Consider the following 17,477-nt stretch of genomic DNA (forward strand, 5'->3'; position numbering starts at 1 on the left):
GGATCTCGTATGGCAACCGCCAAACAGTCTGGACATGAATGTTTTAGATCTGTGGTACTTCCGGGCAATTCAGTCTCTCCAGCATCAGGCAGCTCCACAAACTATTGATGAGTTGATCGCCGCCGTTGAAACATATTTCTCTGATCTGACAACGCGACAAGCTCAACAACATCTTTTTCACTTTGCAGTCCTGTCTCATTAAAATCATGCTCCTCCAAAGGTGGGAACAACTACAGGATTCCCCATATGTAAAAAGCACACTTGAACCGCCGAAACGTCCTGCCATCTCGCTTGGAGTGTCCTCGAAACATTTACGACGAGGCTACAGCAGCACTGCAGCACTAGATCTAGCTCATTGATGGGATGACAACCTTCCTGGACCAACAATCTCTTCCGCCTTGATGTTTTATTTTGTCAAACTTCTTGGTCACTTTGTATTGATCCTGGATTGATTACTTTGTATTTATGTTCTTTTGGATACTTGATCGACCAATTTGTACTGTTCCTTGAGTAATAAAGTTGTATGACTCATTTCCGTGTTTCATTTTCTTCTTCTGTATACACCAATGTCACAGCTTGAATATCGGACAATTATTATGGGACAACAAACAAAAGTGTACCGGACAATAATTATGGGACAGAGGGAGTAGTAGATAGTAGTACTCAATTTGTATCAATGGCCTGAAACTCTTACAAAAATTTCTGGCGATGTCCATGGACAGAGAAAATTCCAGACAGGTAAAACAGCGACTGCAAAAAATAGGGCGAAACCAAGGCTGGCTAGGTAGCCCAGTTGGTAGAGCAATGACACTGTATAGCAGTGTATAACACTAACCCCTAAATCCGAGTTCCAAGTTCTACCCCTTGTACATCTTCAAATAATTTGACAGATGTAAGGTACTGCTGTTTTCTAATAGCTCAAAACAAGAAAGTTTATATTATTTACAAACATTATCATCCTTTCCAGAAGAATTCAAAAAACTGTAAACCTATTCTATTATACTACATAGTGGTACTAGCTATGTTACTTAATACAACCTCTGACAATAAAGTTCGGTGAATGATCCTGAATATCGAAAGTAGACGAATTCTTAATGAAACCTAACTTACTCTTCGAAGTAGTCCCCTCCCATGGCTATGCACCGTTGAGAACGGCTGTACATGTCCTGGAAACTTTTAGAAAAGTCTTCTTTCAGGATGGTGTTCAAGACCCTCGTCATGTTCCGTTGGATGTCCGGAATATCCTCAAATCTCTGACCTTTCAAAGCGATTTTGAGGCGTGGGAAGAGAAAGGAATCTGGAGGATTCAGATCCAAATTTCTTGCAATGCATTGCTACAGAGGATGAGAGATGGTGTGTGAGGTACGACCCTGAAACGAAACGCCAAAGCATGGAATGGCGTTCTCCTGCATCACCCCGTCGGAAGAAGGTCAAGGCGTAAAAATTACGCATCAAGACGATGCTTATCACTTTCTTTGACAGTGATGGCATGATCCACAAGGAATTCCTGCCGGAGGGAACAACAATTTTTCCTGCGAAGGGATGAAAACTGTTTAAAATGAGTGTGAAATGATGGAATAAGATGAAGTTTAGTTTCAGTAAATCGCATTGAAGCCATTGCTGCTTCAGATAAAGTACTGACATTCTTTCCTTTCAAACTTTTCAATTATATGTTTCCGAAACTAAATACTTCTACAATTGCCACAAAATAAATGGTGAGAAATTTTTATTACCTATGAAATTATATAAATTAGAACTTATTTCCACCCATTTTATGCTTACGTAAATGAATTGAAAATTTCATACAATTCTATCAGATAAATTATTTGCAGGTATGTCTATTTATATTAAATCTGTAGATCGAGTACCGATTAGCCTATGCGAGAATAAGTGAATCTAGAGTAAGTTTTAACAAACCTCCGAGTCGAGACCGAGACGAGAACAAGCACAAACAAGAACGAGAAGGATCTCATCACAGAGGAAACGAGACGAGGCTGTGGCAAGTCTCGACCCGTCTCATCTTGACTATACAAAACTATAGATCATTCTGGCATGGTAAAATTTTCAAATTCAAAATGGTGCCACAACAGATTGACAGACATAATTTTCACAGTTACTGAGTTCTCCCCAAATTTCATGAAAATCTGATAAGATCCAGTTGAAAATTGTACATATGTGTTGATTTGGCATGGAACGACTTGTAAGAGGTGCAACATTTATTTGTCTTTACTTCCATTAACTATCCCTTCACCTGGAAACCAAGCCAAATCGCCTGTATAATAATAAAAATCATCATCATCCCTTTCCGTTTCCTGCCTCTGGCTGGGTCGGCATAGGAGTCAAGCCTCTCTAATTATTACCAAAAGAAATTAATTTAAAAAGAATTTGATCTCAGTAAAAACATAAAAGGTGTTCCAAATTTCGCCCCCCTAAGAAATCCGAAAGGATAAAGTAATTACAACTTTTACTTTTTTTTTAATGGACATTTCCACTCAATTTTTTTTACAACAATTTTAAAAACTACACCCTGGAAAAATGACCCCTGCAAGTTTTCGCGTTTCTCTGCGTCCAGTTTAAGGCAGAAACGAGACTTCCAAAGTTGCGAGGCTAGCGTTGCGCTGAAAACACGCCGCCGCCATGTTACTACGTCACTCCTTAGGGAGAGCTCGTTTGTCGTCTGCTTCGAGCGTCCAGTTCCGGATGGGTAGCCCACGGAGAACGAACACGTGCAGCAGTTTTACAAATCTGTACCGATTTAAATAATGGAAGAAGGAGCGATAGGAGAAAGGAAAGCTATGCTTTGTAATGATCATTCTTCTATGAAATATCCCTGCTGCTCACGTGCAAGATAAATGAAAGGGTTCAGCTGCGTGTGTGTTCTCAGGCCATGCGAAAAGTATTGCTTATAAAATTATTTGCTGACCAGACACTCAAAAATATTTTTTAAACTTATATTTATCGATATTTACCGTAACCTATGTAGTGCAATTCACATTCTTCATTTTATTTATAAAGCCTATTTAACTTCCTTTTCCAGAAAGCAATTTCAATTTGTGTTCCATTTCTGTTGCGCAAATTATGATCAAATATTTTTGTGCAGATAAGAGAAAATATACTGAGAAGATTACATTAGTTGCACAGTACATATCTATACTTAGTTTATGTATAATTATTACAAGGAAATAATGTGTATAACCATGGGCGTATTTAAGGGGGATTCAACGGGTCCAACCCCCCTCTTTTTTTGGTTCACTAAAATTACCAGTTTCCTTGTTCTATCCGCTTGTTCATAAAAAAATCCTTCAGACTTATTTCATTCTCTTAAATTAGAGACGTATAGGACGGGATACGGATGGGAAGGAAATTTCGTAATTCCACACACCAGATGGGACTGCAGACCAATGTCTGCAATTTCCTGATAGTTTCGGAATTTCTGCGATAAGAAACTGCATTGAGACTGTCAAATCAGTAATTTTCCCCCCATGAGTCATCTTAAAGATATTTGGTTCTTAAAAACGTAGTGACACTAGATGAACAGAAAAGTATCAATACTAGCGTGACTTAGTGACTACATACCCACAACTTTGTCGGGTCCAACATCCCCTCCCCCCATGCTTCCCAACAAGCTTCCGGCCAGCAGTGTTCTGGATTTTCACTTACGAAATAAAGCAACCCTAATCATACCAAAAGTTGATCCTATCGAGACGAGAAATGGCAGCCTTGGTCTCGTTCTGTCTCGTTCTCGTTGAGAGTTGTAAATGTCTGTCTCGTGTTTATTTGTAAATGTCTCATTGACAGTCTCGTTTCCATTTATAAACATCCGTCTCGGTTTGGGAGGGCAATTCTCGTTCTCGTCTCAAGTCTAGAAAAATATAAAATTAACAACGTATGCAAAGGCTTATCATTATAAATACAAAAAAAAAACTTTCTTAATATTTTTTTATTACTTTTTTTTTACTCCTCGTTTCGACGGTACAGCCCTCGAAAACTAAATATTATCCTGCTTATATATGGAAACCAAACTGCAGATTCAGAATTACCAGGAATGAACTGGCGTTGTAATTATTATACACAAAATACATGATTTATCTGAGGAAGTCGCATGTTCCAGGTTTGACTCTCGACCTGGGCATGACTGTTTCCTTGTGAGTGACATTTCATTGAACTGGAAATTGTTACATGGGAGGATGTTTGCTCGAGACTTTGGGGACAGCTAGGGGGATGCTTCTATTGTTAATGTTAGTGTTGCTCACCGTCTCATAAAAGATGGGACAAGTGAATGTTTTCGAAATGAGATGGGACAGAAGGAAAAGTTCGTCTCTTATCATGGCAGGTTGGGTGATACTTAGATTGTGCAGTTGGTGGTAGTGTGTGTGTGTGGGGGGGTGTACTCCTGCACCCCGACTTCGAATACTGCTTGTAGTTATTCATCTTCATTGTAGCGATTAGCCAAAAGTGGGAAGAAATGTGATGTTAAAGATGATACATAATAAATTAACCATGCGTTCTCATCGTTGCGGTTAAACAAAGTGAACAGAAAAGCGACGTAAAAGTAGGCTAAATACAAAAGTTTGCAATATATATATATTAACTGAAGAAAACTGTCATTTACTGCAGGACATTTAAAAACTCACCGTATCTTTTTATACCGTATCACCTCTTATATTGCAGAAATTGGCGTGTAAACCAGTGTGTTCTAAAAGTATTATCTTAAAATTTGTGAAGAAAATATTATGACGAAAATAATTGTAATTCCAGAAAAGGCATTCCTATAACATTAAGTTCTTGCCAGTCAGAACTAACCTATGTATTCGCAATGAACAAGGCTGTTCACGTGTTCAGCCATTGACTGTTACAAGGTTTGCTTTGCCACCCTAATGGGAAAACCCTCTACCGAGTGGCTGAATTATAGTATATACTACTATATTGCTAGGGTATAATTTATCTCCAAGAAATGGAGCACAGATTTTTGCACTGGAAGTTGTAAGATACTTGTTTTACACAGTAGCAAGTGAATATTCTGTCGCTTCCGCGGCTCGTGCTAAGTTGACGGGACGAGCAGAAGCCCCGCCTGCAGGCATTTCTAAGTGATGACGTCAGAGGACCTCCTGTCTGTGGAGAGGACGTTTTCAAATCCGTGACGTAGTAGGTGAATTTCAGCGGTGTTTGAAGGCGTGTTTCTCGAGAACCAAAACAAATATCGCCGAGATATTTTGCACATCTCATGTTTGTGTCATTATCTGTAAAGTGAATGGATTTAAAACGTTTTTCATGTAAAAGTGGAAATGTCCATTATCAGCTTTGATATTCGTATTATTTAGAAAAAGGCATTTAAGATGAACATAATCAATGGGATGCAGTGAATTAATACAAAATTGTATAGTTATAATAAATTAAAAACTAAATTTTCAAAATTCAGAAATAATATTAGGTTTAATTGAAAATAGATAACCTTATTATTTCTTTAAGAAAAGTATGAGGGGATGAAATTAGATGACAGCCAAGGGCACCTGCAGGGTGCACAGAGAGGCAATTGCCCCCCTTCAATTTCAAATTTTATGCAAATAAAAACACACATCGAAACATTTTCTTGCTCGCTTCCCTCGCAACACCTCCTTTTCTTCGTCTTATCAAAGTTCAGAGCCCCAGAGCCATAGCTAGAGGGCAGCGGGAGTTGACCCTTGGCGCCAAACGATCTAAATGAAAAAGTTGTAAAAGAGAGAATGTTATGGCGCCCCGCAAAATTATTTGCGCCCTGTCAATGGTGCAACCACAGGAAGGGCAGGGGGCATGCTCTCCCCAACCTTTGGATGGAAACCAATTCTAGGGGGGTAACACGGGGGGTGGGGGCAAACATTGTAGTAAAGAAAAGCAAGGCTAATAGAACAGAATCTAAGAGTAGCAGGGCAAAATGATACTCAAGATGGAATTAGTATTGATATATTTCTTGCATTCTTTTTCCAGACGGCCAAGAGGGCACAGAAGCGCAATGTCTACTTTTCTTACAGTGTCATCAAGTACAGAGTCGTAGCAAGGGCGCGGCAGGAGTCGGACTTGGGCACAGAACGATCTAAATTTAAAAAAATGTTGTAAAGGAGAGAATGTCATGCCGTTCCGTGAAATTATTTGCGTAGTTTTCCAGTTCTCAAAATTCCAAAAATCTCTTTTATATGAGAGGTCACACAACATAAGCTTTATTCCTCCTAACTTATGCATGTAACTGTCCCAGTCAACACACTAACGTTGCCACAATGTTGTATGTATGTTGTATTTATGATGAATGTTGTATGTAGGGGAACAACATTGTGATAACGTTGCCACAACGTTGTATGCTTGTTGTATTTATGATGAATGTTGTATGTAGGGGAACAACGTTGTGATAACGTTGCATCAAAGTTACAATAAAACATTCCACTGAATACACTTTAGTTTGGATGGTCACCACCATGAGCACCACAAGCGTCAGATCGGAGTGTTTTGTTTAATCTGAATTTGTGTGTGCACTGACCACCAAACCTTATATTTCCTACAGCGTACGCTAGATGGAAGTGCGACTCAAATGCAAAACAAACATAAGTTTTAGCAACACAAATAAGGATAACTTGGATTTTAATTAGTGAAAAAATGTGTTTTATTATCCTTCGAAAGATGTGTGAATATTGAAGTTGTAAGGAAGATCAGAAAATGAAATGTGGTCAATACAAGTGAAACTCCCATGATAAATAATTTTATCCCAGACTATATAATCAGGGGCTAAGTACTGCAAGAAGAAACTAATTACCAGGTGTAGTTAGAGATTGGGTAATTCATCAAACTCTTCCTATTTTGGTGGAAGGAATTTTTTTATAATATGTGACGCATATGTATTATATACAAAAATGGCTTGGCAAGATTGTTAATAGCTTTCCATGCAAAATAACCATATTTTAAATATGCATTGTTGTTATATTTGTAAACTACACAGGCAGGAAGGTAATGTTGCAAAAAAGTTGTGGCAATGTTAACCCCTTACATACCTAACGTTGCTACATAATGTTCAGTATATGTTGCCACAACGTTGTCAACCTACGTTGCAGCAACGTTGAAATAAATTACCCTTAAACGTTGACACAACGTTTTCACAATGTTGTATCAACATACATTCAACATTGTAACAATGTTAGGTATGTTAGGGGCTAACGTTGCCACAACGTTGTGGTAACATTACATTGTTGACTGTAACAAAATAGAAAAACTATGTATTTCAGTACACCAACTGTATGAATGTAAAAAAATAAATGAAAAAGAGCTGTGCTAGATATTCATTCATCTGGTGGATCAAGTAGAAGTCTTGCCACAGATATAATAATAATAATAATGACTCATAATAAATTTGAATTAAAATTGGTTAATTTCTATTAAATTATAATAGTTATTAATGTATAATAACATACAGAACCATGATGATAATAATTAATAGTAGATAGTAGTACTCAATTTGTATCAATGGCCTGACCCTCTTACAAAAATTTCTGGCGATGTCCATGGACAGAGAAAATTCCAGACAGGTAAAACAGCGACTGCAAAAAATAGGGCGAAACCAAGGCTGGCTAGGTAGCCCAGTTGGTAGAGCAATGACACTGTATAGCAGTGTATAACACTAACCCCTAAATCCGAGTTCCAAGTTCTACCCCTTGTACATCTTCAAATAATTTGACAGATGTAAGGTACTGCTGTTTTCTAATAGCTCAACACAAGAAAGTTTATATTATTTACAAACATTATCATCCTTTCCAGAAGAATTCAAAAAACTGTAAACCTATTCTATTATACTACATAGTGGTACTAGCTATGTTACTTAATACAACCTCTGACAATAAAGTTCGGTGAATGATCCTGAATATCGAAAGTAGACGAATTCTTAATGAAACCTAACTTACTCTTCGAAGTAGTCCCCTCCCATGGCTATGCACCGTTGAGAACGGCTGTACATGTCCTGGAAACTTTTAGAAAAGTCTTCTTTCAGGATGGTGTTCAAGACCCTCGTCATGTTCCGTTGGATGTCCGGAATATCCTCAAATCTCTGACCTTTCAAAGCGATTTTGAGGCGTGGGAAGAGAAAGGAATCTGGAGGATTCAGATCCAAATTTCTTGCAATGCATTGCTACAGAGGATGAGAGATGGTGTGTGAGGTACGACCCTGAAACGAAACGCCAAAGCATGGAATGGCGTTCTCCTGCATCACCCCGTCGGAAGAAGGTCAAGGCGTAAAAATTACGCATCAAGACGATGCTTATCACTTTCTTTGACAGTGATGGCATGATCCACAAGGAATTCCTGCCGGAGGGAACAACATTTTTTCCGCCTTGGCCTTCTTCCGACGGGGTGATGCAGGAGAACGCCATTCCATGCTTTGGCGTTTCGTTTCAGGGTCGTACCTCACACACCATCTCTCATCCTCTGTAGCAATGCATTGCAAGAAATTTGGATCTGAATCCTCCAGATTCCTTTCTCTTCCCACGCCTCAAAATCGCTTTGAAAGGTCAGAGATTTGAGGATATTCCGGACATCCAACGGAACGTGACGAGGGTCTTGAAGACCATCCCGAAAGAAGACTTTTCCAAAAGTTTCCAGGACATGTACAGCCGTTCTCAACGGTGCATAGCCATGGGAGGGGACTACTTCGAAGGACAGTAAGGTAGGTTTCATTAAGAATTCGTCTACTTTCGATATTCAGGATCATTCACCGAACTTTATTGTCAGAGGTTGTATGTTACTTCCATCTGCGAAGGGATGAAAACTGTTTAAAATGAGTGTGAAATGATGGAATAAGATGAAGTTTAGTTTCAGTAAATCGCGCTGTAGCCATTGCTGCTTCAGATAAAGTACTGACATTCTTTCCTTTCAAACTTTTCAATTATATGTTTCCGAAACTAAATACTTCTACAATTGCCACAAAATAAATGGTGAGAAATTTTTATTACCTATGAAATTATATAAATTAGAACTTATTTCCACCCATTTTATGCTTACGTAAATGAATTGAAAATTTCATACAATTCTATCAGATAAATTATTTGCAGGTATGTCTATTTATATTAAATCTGTAGATCGAGTACCGATTAGCCTATGCGAGAATAAGTGAATCTAGAGTAAGTTTTAACAAACCTCCGAGTCGAGACCGAGACGAGAACAAGCACAAACAAGAACGAGAAGGATCTCATCACAGAGGAAACGAGACGAGGCTGTGGCAAGTCTCGACCCGTCTCATCTTGACTATACAAAACTATAGATCATTCTGGCATGGTAAAATTTTCAAATTCAAAATGGTGCCACAACAGATTGACAGACATAATTTTCACAGTTACTGAGTTCTCCCCAAATTTCATGAAAATCTGATAAGATCCAGTTGAAAATTGTACATATGTGTTGATTTGGCATGGAACGACTTGTAAGAGGTGCAACATTTATTTGTCTTTACTTCCATTAACTATCCCTTCACCTGGAAACCAAGCCAAATCGCCTGTATAATAATAAAAATCATCATCATCCCTTTCCGTTTCCTGCCTCTGGCTGGGTCGGCATAGAAGTCAAGGAGGCGTGTATATTCTAGGCTACCTAGGCTATCGCCGAAGCCCATATTAAAATACAGGAAATAATCGACTAGCAAATTTAACCGATGCTTCACTCTCACGTAACGACCACGGGGGAAAGCGCTAGTGTAAGGTCGTCTTTATTTATCGCCAGGCTTCTTCGACTGAGGGAAAAGTCTTCGAACCAGCAGGCGGTTCTTTCAACCCATGACGTATTTGTGCTGGCAGGGATGACCTTGGTGGTCCCTGTTGCTGGCTTCCAACCCCAAGCGCTGGAGAATGAAGACTTCGCTGCATCCTGGCGATGTTGTAGTGTTGCCAACAATGGAAATACGAAATTCGCTAAATCGCTGGAAAAAAATATATAGGCGGGGGTGCCAATGCAAATTATTCAAGCTAGGAGGATGCCTCATGAAAATTACATCACTTCCCCCCCTCTCCATCCCTTCGAGCATTGCCCGTCTCTCTTCCAGTTCCATGAATTTCGTCACATACAAGCATTATAAATCCGCCAAATTTAGTGATTTTCCCCTGAAGGTGGCACTCTGCTTCTCCATGAAATTCGACTGTGGTCGCAGCCGGTCGCAGCTATATGGGACATTCTGATGACGTCAGCCATGTTGCCATCCTGTTTACTTCTGTTTCAAGCAACCCCCCTCCCACCTCCCCCCGCTGTCAAAATGTCAAAACCTTCGCCCTCGCGGTGGGGGTTTCGGCCCGAGTCATCCCAATGAAATACGTTTGGCAACATAAACAATCCATGTTGTCATAGCAACCATTCACGCACGTGTTTTCAACCACGCGGGTCGGTGGTAGTTTCCGCAAAAGGAAGGGATATATGTATGGTCAAACTTGTTGTGTCCGAGATCCGAGTTCTTTGTGCCGCCCGCGTATCGTGTTCATGGATGGGAATCCTTTTTAAAAAAATTTCAGTGATCGAGGCCCTTTTGTTGTGCTGTGTTTTTGACATGTGTTGTGTTGTTCTGTGTTTTTGTTCCGTGGGCGTGTGAAAATGGATTTAATCACCGAACTTGTCTCCAAGACGCCATTCTCACGGCTTCCTTACGAGGATAGGATGCAAATAATAGACAGGTAGGACTCTTCCACCTCTTCCGGACCTTACAGTCGTGCAGAAAGACAAAAATAAGGTATATATTAGGCATTTTCACGAGACCAGCTACCAAAAATATCTTTGGTTGACTGGGACGAGTGCACTTAATAACTTGTATTGCTGGGCATGTTTGCTTTTTTCTACCGACAAAAGTCCTTAGAATACAACAGGATTTAGTAATATAAACTATTTGGCAACTGCTTGCGATAAACACCAAAAATCACTTAGTCATATACGTGCGTTCAGTAACTTACAGACATTCGGTTCTCAAAGAATTGATCATTCCTTGAATTTGCAAAAGAAGATTGCTGACAGTTTGCATAATGAAAAAGTGAAGGAAAACAGAATTATTATAAGAAGATTAATTGATGCAATAGCATTTCTGGGGAAGCAAGAATGTGCATTTAGGGGCCACAATGAGCAACACAGAGACAAGCGCGGCTTAGCAATTTAGCTATAATGTCCATTGAGATAGGGGTTCTAATCAACATCAAAAATTCATGTGAGGACACATTCTTCGATAAAGTGACAAAAAAAAAAATTCACGGAAAAGGAGAAAAGAATGGAGTTTACCTTCAAGTAAGGTAAGAAGTTAATTATTATTTCATACTCGCATGTAGGTCCTACATATTGCATGTTATAGACCGCTCCTCTTTATAAATAAGCATGAAATAGTTTATGTCCATTGCCTACTATTGTTGTTTTTAATGGCAAGATATCGATGTAAACAAAAAAAATCCAAAATGAAGGACACATTTTCATTTAAAATTCAAACACTACTATATTTGGAGATAGCCCTGGTCTTGGTCTCAGCATACGCCACTGAAGTCAAGCCTCTCTAATTATTACCAAAATAAATTAATTTAAAAAGAATTTGATTTCAGTAAAAACATAAAAGGTGTTCCAAATTTCGCCCCCCTAAGAAATCCGAAAGGATAAAGTAATTACAACTTTTTTTTTTTTTTAATTATCAGCTTTGATATTCGTATTATTTAGAAAAAGGCATTTAAGATGAACATAATTAATGGGATGCAGTGAATTAATACAAAATTGTATAGTTATAATAAATTAAAAACTAAATTTAGCAAAATTCAGAAATAATATTAGGTTTAATTGAAAATAGATAACCTTATTATTTCTTTAAGAAAAGTATGAGGGGATGAAATTAGATGACAGCCAAGGGCACCTGCAGGGTGCACAGAGAGGCAATTGCCCCCCTTCAATTTCAAATTTTATGCAAATAAAAACACACATCGAAAAATTTTCTTGCTCGCTTCCCTCGCAACACCTCCTTTTCTTCGTCTTATCAAAGTTCAGAGCCCCAGAGCCATAGCTAGAGGGCAGCGGGAGTTGACCCATGGCGCCAAACGATCTAAATGAAAAAAGTTGTAAAAGAGAGAATGTTATGGCGCCCCGCAAAATTATTTGCGCCCTGTCAATGGTGCAACCACAGGAAGGGCAGGGGGCATGCTCTCCCCAACCTTTGGATGGAAACTGGATGGAAACCAATTCTAGGGGGGTAAGACGGGGGGGGGCAAACATTGTAGTAAAGAAAAGCAAGGCTAATAGAACAGAATCTAAGAGTAGCAGGACAAAATGATACTCAAGATGGAATTAGTATTGATATATTTCTTGCATTCTTTTTCCAGACGGCCAAGAGGGCACAGAAGCGCAATGCCTACTTTTCTTACAGTGTCATCAAGTACAGAGTCGTAGCAAGGGCGCGGCAGGAGTCGGACTTGGGCACAGAACGATCTAAATTTAAAAAATGTTGTAAAGGAGAGAATGTCATGACGTTCCGTGAAATTATTTGCGCTCGATTAAATCAATACTGCTTTCAGTTTGCAAAAATTGGATTTAAAAATGTTTTTGTTCGCTTCGCTCGCAATGTCGTTCTTTTCTGTAATGCATTGTAAATTACTACAGAGCATTCCCTGACATTCGCTGTGAGACTCGGCGGCAAGCGGTCCGGCATCAGAGTTTGTCTTTCCCGGTGAACGGGTCCGCGACAGTCGCTTATATTAAACCTCGTAAAAAACGTTTAAGAGTAACAGGGTCAGTTCTGAATAAAAGTGGAAAGAAAAATGGGGAAATAAAGTATACAAAGACAATCCGCACACCATCCGCGAGTTAAAAGAGAGTATTGTACGAAAAATCGGGAGAATTATGAGTAGACGAACTTGCACGTGTAAATGCCAATTTCCTTCGGAGATGCCAGGAATGTGTTGCAGCAGAGGGACATCATTTTCAACAACTTCTGTAGTCAAGGTTAGTACACAATATGAAAACTGTAATTTTAATAGCCGACTCTAGCGACTGTCGCTGACCCGTTCACCGGGAAAGACAAGCGCTGATGCCGGGCAGCTTGTCGCCGAGTCTTGTAGCGAATGTCAGGGAATGCTCTGTATATATATATAGAGAGAAGTAAGACCAAAAATGTACTTCAGACTGTTGCTGCTCAACAGTTTTATTTTAAATATATGAACAATTGTTTTCAGGAAAAGGAGCACACACATGTGAGAGATAATTTATATCATTTTTGCTGTTGGTGTGTTATGAGGTGAATAAATGGATTATGTAATGTTACATGTATAAAGAAACATTGAATACGTGCACAATTTAGTATTTAGCATTTTGCATATGTATTTTCTTATTTTACGACGTTCCATGTTGCATATGTGAAAAACATATGTTCTACACGAAAATTACACATGTCATGTATACAAACATAATTATATTCGTAATTTTTGTGATTAAAAAAAACTATTTGTGCGCTTGTTTTCCATTATTTGCTTATGTGAAATTGAAAGTGTTGAAAAAATCCCAGGCGAAATGCAAATAATAATAATAATTATCGTCATTATTATTATCGGCATGCATATTCTTGGCCACCCCAGACAAAAATTCATGGTTGCGCCTCTGCGTTCAAACTAATATGGCGGCCTCCACCATCTCAACAAGTAAACCTGACAGCACACAACTCACACATCCTTCTATTGACAAAGTGTCCAAACTAATACCATGCAGAGAATATATAAACAACGATTACACTACCTGTAAAATGACATGTATGACATTGCAATAACTCATCTTTCCAAGAAAACGAAAAATCTTATTAAAACCGAAACGGGAGCCTCCTGGATCTGTAAAACTTCATAACTGGCACGTTTACCCTACCCTACACACACGTGCTGGTGCCGATAACATTTCTATCAGCTGCACCGAGAAACTGATGGGATCTCCTCTCCTACCTTTATGCATGTTACATATCCGCCATAAAGAGGTTGTAAAATTAACTGAATTGACCTGGAACTCTGCAAATATGATATAGATTTAATAATATAATTTACATGCCCAGTGCTGTATTCAAGGGATCTCGGGTTCGATACCCGGTGGAGGTACATTGCACAGTGGTTGGGATGCAGCCTCGATTAGCCTATCTGGCTAAGTGGACTTAAACAACAATTCAAACAAACAAAATTCAAATACGTGCCCAGTGCGAAATTACTATCGCTGGTTCAGCTGTGTCATTAATACATAACCAAGGGTTCGGACGGTTCAAGACAGGTGGTGGAGGAAACCACCTTCCCCCTTAAAATCGCACTCTGCATAAAATAATTATATGTATATATATGTATGTGTGTGTGTGTGTGTGTGTGTGTGTGTGTGTGTGTGTATAGTGCGTGTATGTGTGCATGGAACTTTGATTTTGTATCCACCAAATGAAAAAAGTTCCTGCGCCACTGTACCAGGGAACCGGGTCATGTTCCTGGTCGAGCCTGCATGTTTGGCTAAAATGTCTACGTTCTAAAGCCTTTCCTGACCTACTGTCGACCAATCAGAGCAAATGCTATTGAAATCGATTGTCGAAAAAAGCATCGAGGTACAGAATGGTATTTCTATTCTGTGGTGAAGAGAAAGCGACGCGGACAGTCATCGTTTGAAGTGGACATTGCAAGCTGAGGGCGGTGTTTGGTCGTGCCTTGGGCCTAGCTAGGTGGATGCTCCTATAGTTCAACATAGTGACAATGGCAATGCTTTGCGAATACCACCCCCCTCCCATCCCTCTCACTTCGAGCAATGCGTAAAGTGTAAACACGCGTTTGTTTATGACCCCCTATGCACCCCCTTTGGGCAAGGGCCTGGTGCAATTTCAGACTTTTCAAGATTTCCAACAAGAACGCTGTTCAAGCAATTTTGAATTTTCGATTGTGTCTGGTCATGAATACTCTCTTTCAATGTACGGGTGACTAAAGCACAGACGACGACAACAAGGATCGAGGGTGATGATTTCGAATTGGATCATCTTGAATGGAGGAAGGAGAAGTCAGTGCTAATTGATTTCAAGGTCAACGACGACTTAAACTGAATAGCGTCCCTCTCATCCCTGACCGTATTGACTGTGGTTTCTACAGCGAGTTAAAAAATGAAGGTTAATTACAGAATGGGGTCATGTGTTGAATGACACAAGCTAAAGAGCTGTGAGGAGAGCAGGGTAGTGTTGCCAGCTCTTGTAGTGTTTTTGTACTTATATATTTTTTAATTAACTGGGGGAGGGGGTCAAAATTGAATTAAGCCCGGCTTTAGTTCAGATAAACTAACTGAACTAAAGGGACTGGCTTGCACTTTAAAGTGGGATCCGAACCACTGTACAATGTGAAACGAGTTTTCACCGGGGAAAGAACACTCAACCCCTTGATTACAAGCCATTAATGTTACGTCAGAGATGAGAGTCAAACGGATTTTAAAAATAATTTGATTTTGTGTTATTTAGCGTTCTTTTCTGCCACTTTTGGCTAATCGCGACGATGAGGATGAGCTATGATATGATGAAGGGACACTCACAAAGAACACCTGTACAGGATTCGAACCTTGGACCCTGCGTAGTAGTGCGCTTTGCTAACCAGTCCTCCATGGAGGTCGGCGTTTAACCCTCCGTAACCCCCGCAGCGGAACTGAGTGCCGCCTTTTTAAAAATTTTGAATTATTTTCCTTACCAGCGCAATAATTGTCGGGAAAGGACTAGGTAACTTATCTACACTACTCCCACGAAAACATAGAGGCGCTTCCGCCTTTGCGATTTGCATCAATAATTCACGTAAAAAACGTTGCTTTTGTGCTGCAATAAGGACGCGGATGACGGAGGGTTAAAAATATAGAATAGAATTAAGACAATGTTCTTCCAACTTATCAAGACGACACCGAGAACGAGTTTCGAGGAAAATTTACTGTCAATTATGAAATAAACGGAGTTAAAAAGTATAAGGTAAATACGTGACAATAATTTTCTAGTTAGGCCTATTACGAGTGTAGGATCCATATTTCCAGATCATCAAATATCAGACGGGAAAAATTTCCTTCCGAATTTCTGGACTTGTTTACGAGACGACTTGGCCGAATCGATGCAGTTTTCAGACTGAAGTGACAAACGACACGTGGCAGCCTACAGAAATAAATGTAATCTTTCATATAGGTGTGGCAGAACAAGCTGCGTGCTTCGCTAGTAACTTGCGTAACTCTGACTGCGCAGTTTTCTCAATCGCGTGCACATCAGCCTGTTGTTCGCGCATGCGCAGTGAACGTTTTTGTTTCACAAACTGGAAGGATCCCTGACGCTTGTCGCTTCGGTGTGAAATGCTCGTTTCGCGTGTCACTTCGATCTGAAAGCTCCCTAACATACTTGCTTATCCATAAAAATAAATAAGTAGGCCTCTAGCAAACGTTAAGTAAACGTAGATTCAGAACTCCGAATAAAAGTTTTAGCCATAAAGCTCGATATAACGAAGCTTGTTGATTCCGTTTGGTTTATTTTATTTCACTTTTCTGACACTTTTGTCTAATCGTGAAGATGAGTATGAGTGATGATATGACAAAATTGATAAAGGGACACAGGAAGAACATCCATGCTCAGGCTAGGATTCGAACTCACGACCACAGGCAACGTAACGTGCTGTGCAAACCACTCCGCTAGCTACGGAGGGCGGCCAGGCTTGTAAGTGAAATGCAGCACTAACTTCTCATCAAAGTACTTTAGACCTCATTCACTGTTCAGTATTATTGTTATTAATACAATCAAAATATAAGTATTGCATAAGTCATATTCTACAGTTCTAATATGGGACTCTTGAAGAACGAACTATAAAATAAATTAATATTTGATGCACTCGAGGACTTCAAATATTGTGTTACGTCCCTGGGTCTTATAAGTAAAACCTTAAGATCCGCTGGTCTACACTCCGTCATCTGTAAGAACGAAGTCATCGTGAACAAACACATGTGGCTTGTGAGGTATCCGATTGCTTATTCTAATGGTGGCTGTGTCGACCTCCATTGCGGAATGGTTAGCACAGCGCGCTACGACACCAGACTCCCGAGTTCGAATGAGTGCAGGCCCATACGCAGGATTTTATTTCGGGGGGGCCTCATCCCTTATCAGCAGAGGCGTCGCCAGAAATATTTTAATGGGGGGGGCAGGAGAATGATAAAACTTAATTAGTAGAAATAACAATTATTACCACGGTTATAATTGTCATCTTACAATAACAACTATTATACGTTATTAAAAATAAACCACTTCTAATCCAAATTTATTGTTACTATTATTATAAATATATAAAATTATAATTGCTACTCGATCCACCGTATGAGTGACATTATTTTTCTTACATTTTGTACAGTTAGTGTACTGAAATTCAGAGTTATTGTGTTTTGTTATTAACTTTTACACATTCCGTTCAAAAATAGACCGTAAAAGTTAGGGGCAAATTTTACTCATAAAGTGTATATTGTGTGAC

This window comes from Lepisma saccharinum, chromosome 1 (genome assembly GCF_977018435.1).
Source record: "Lepisma saccharinum chromosome 1, izLepSacc3.1, whole genome shotgun sequence".
NCBI lineage: Eukaryota > Metazoa > Arthropoda > Insecta > Zygentoma > Lepismatidae > Lepisma > Lepisma saccharinum.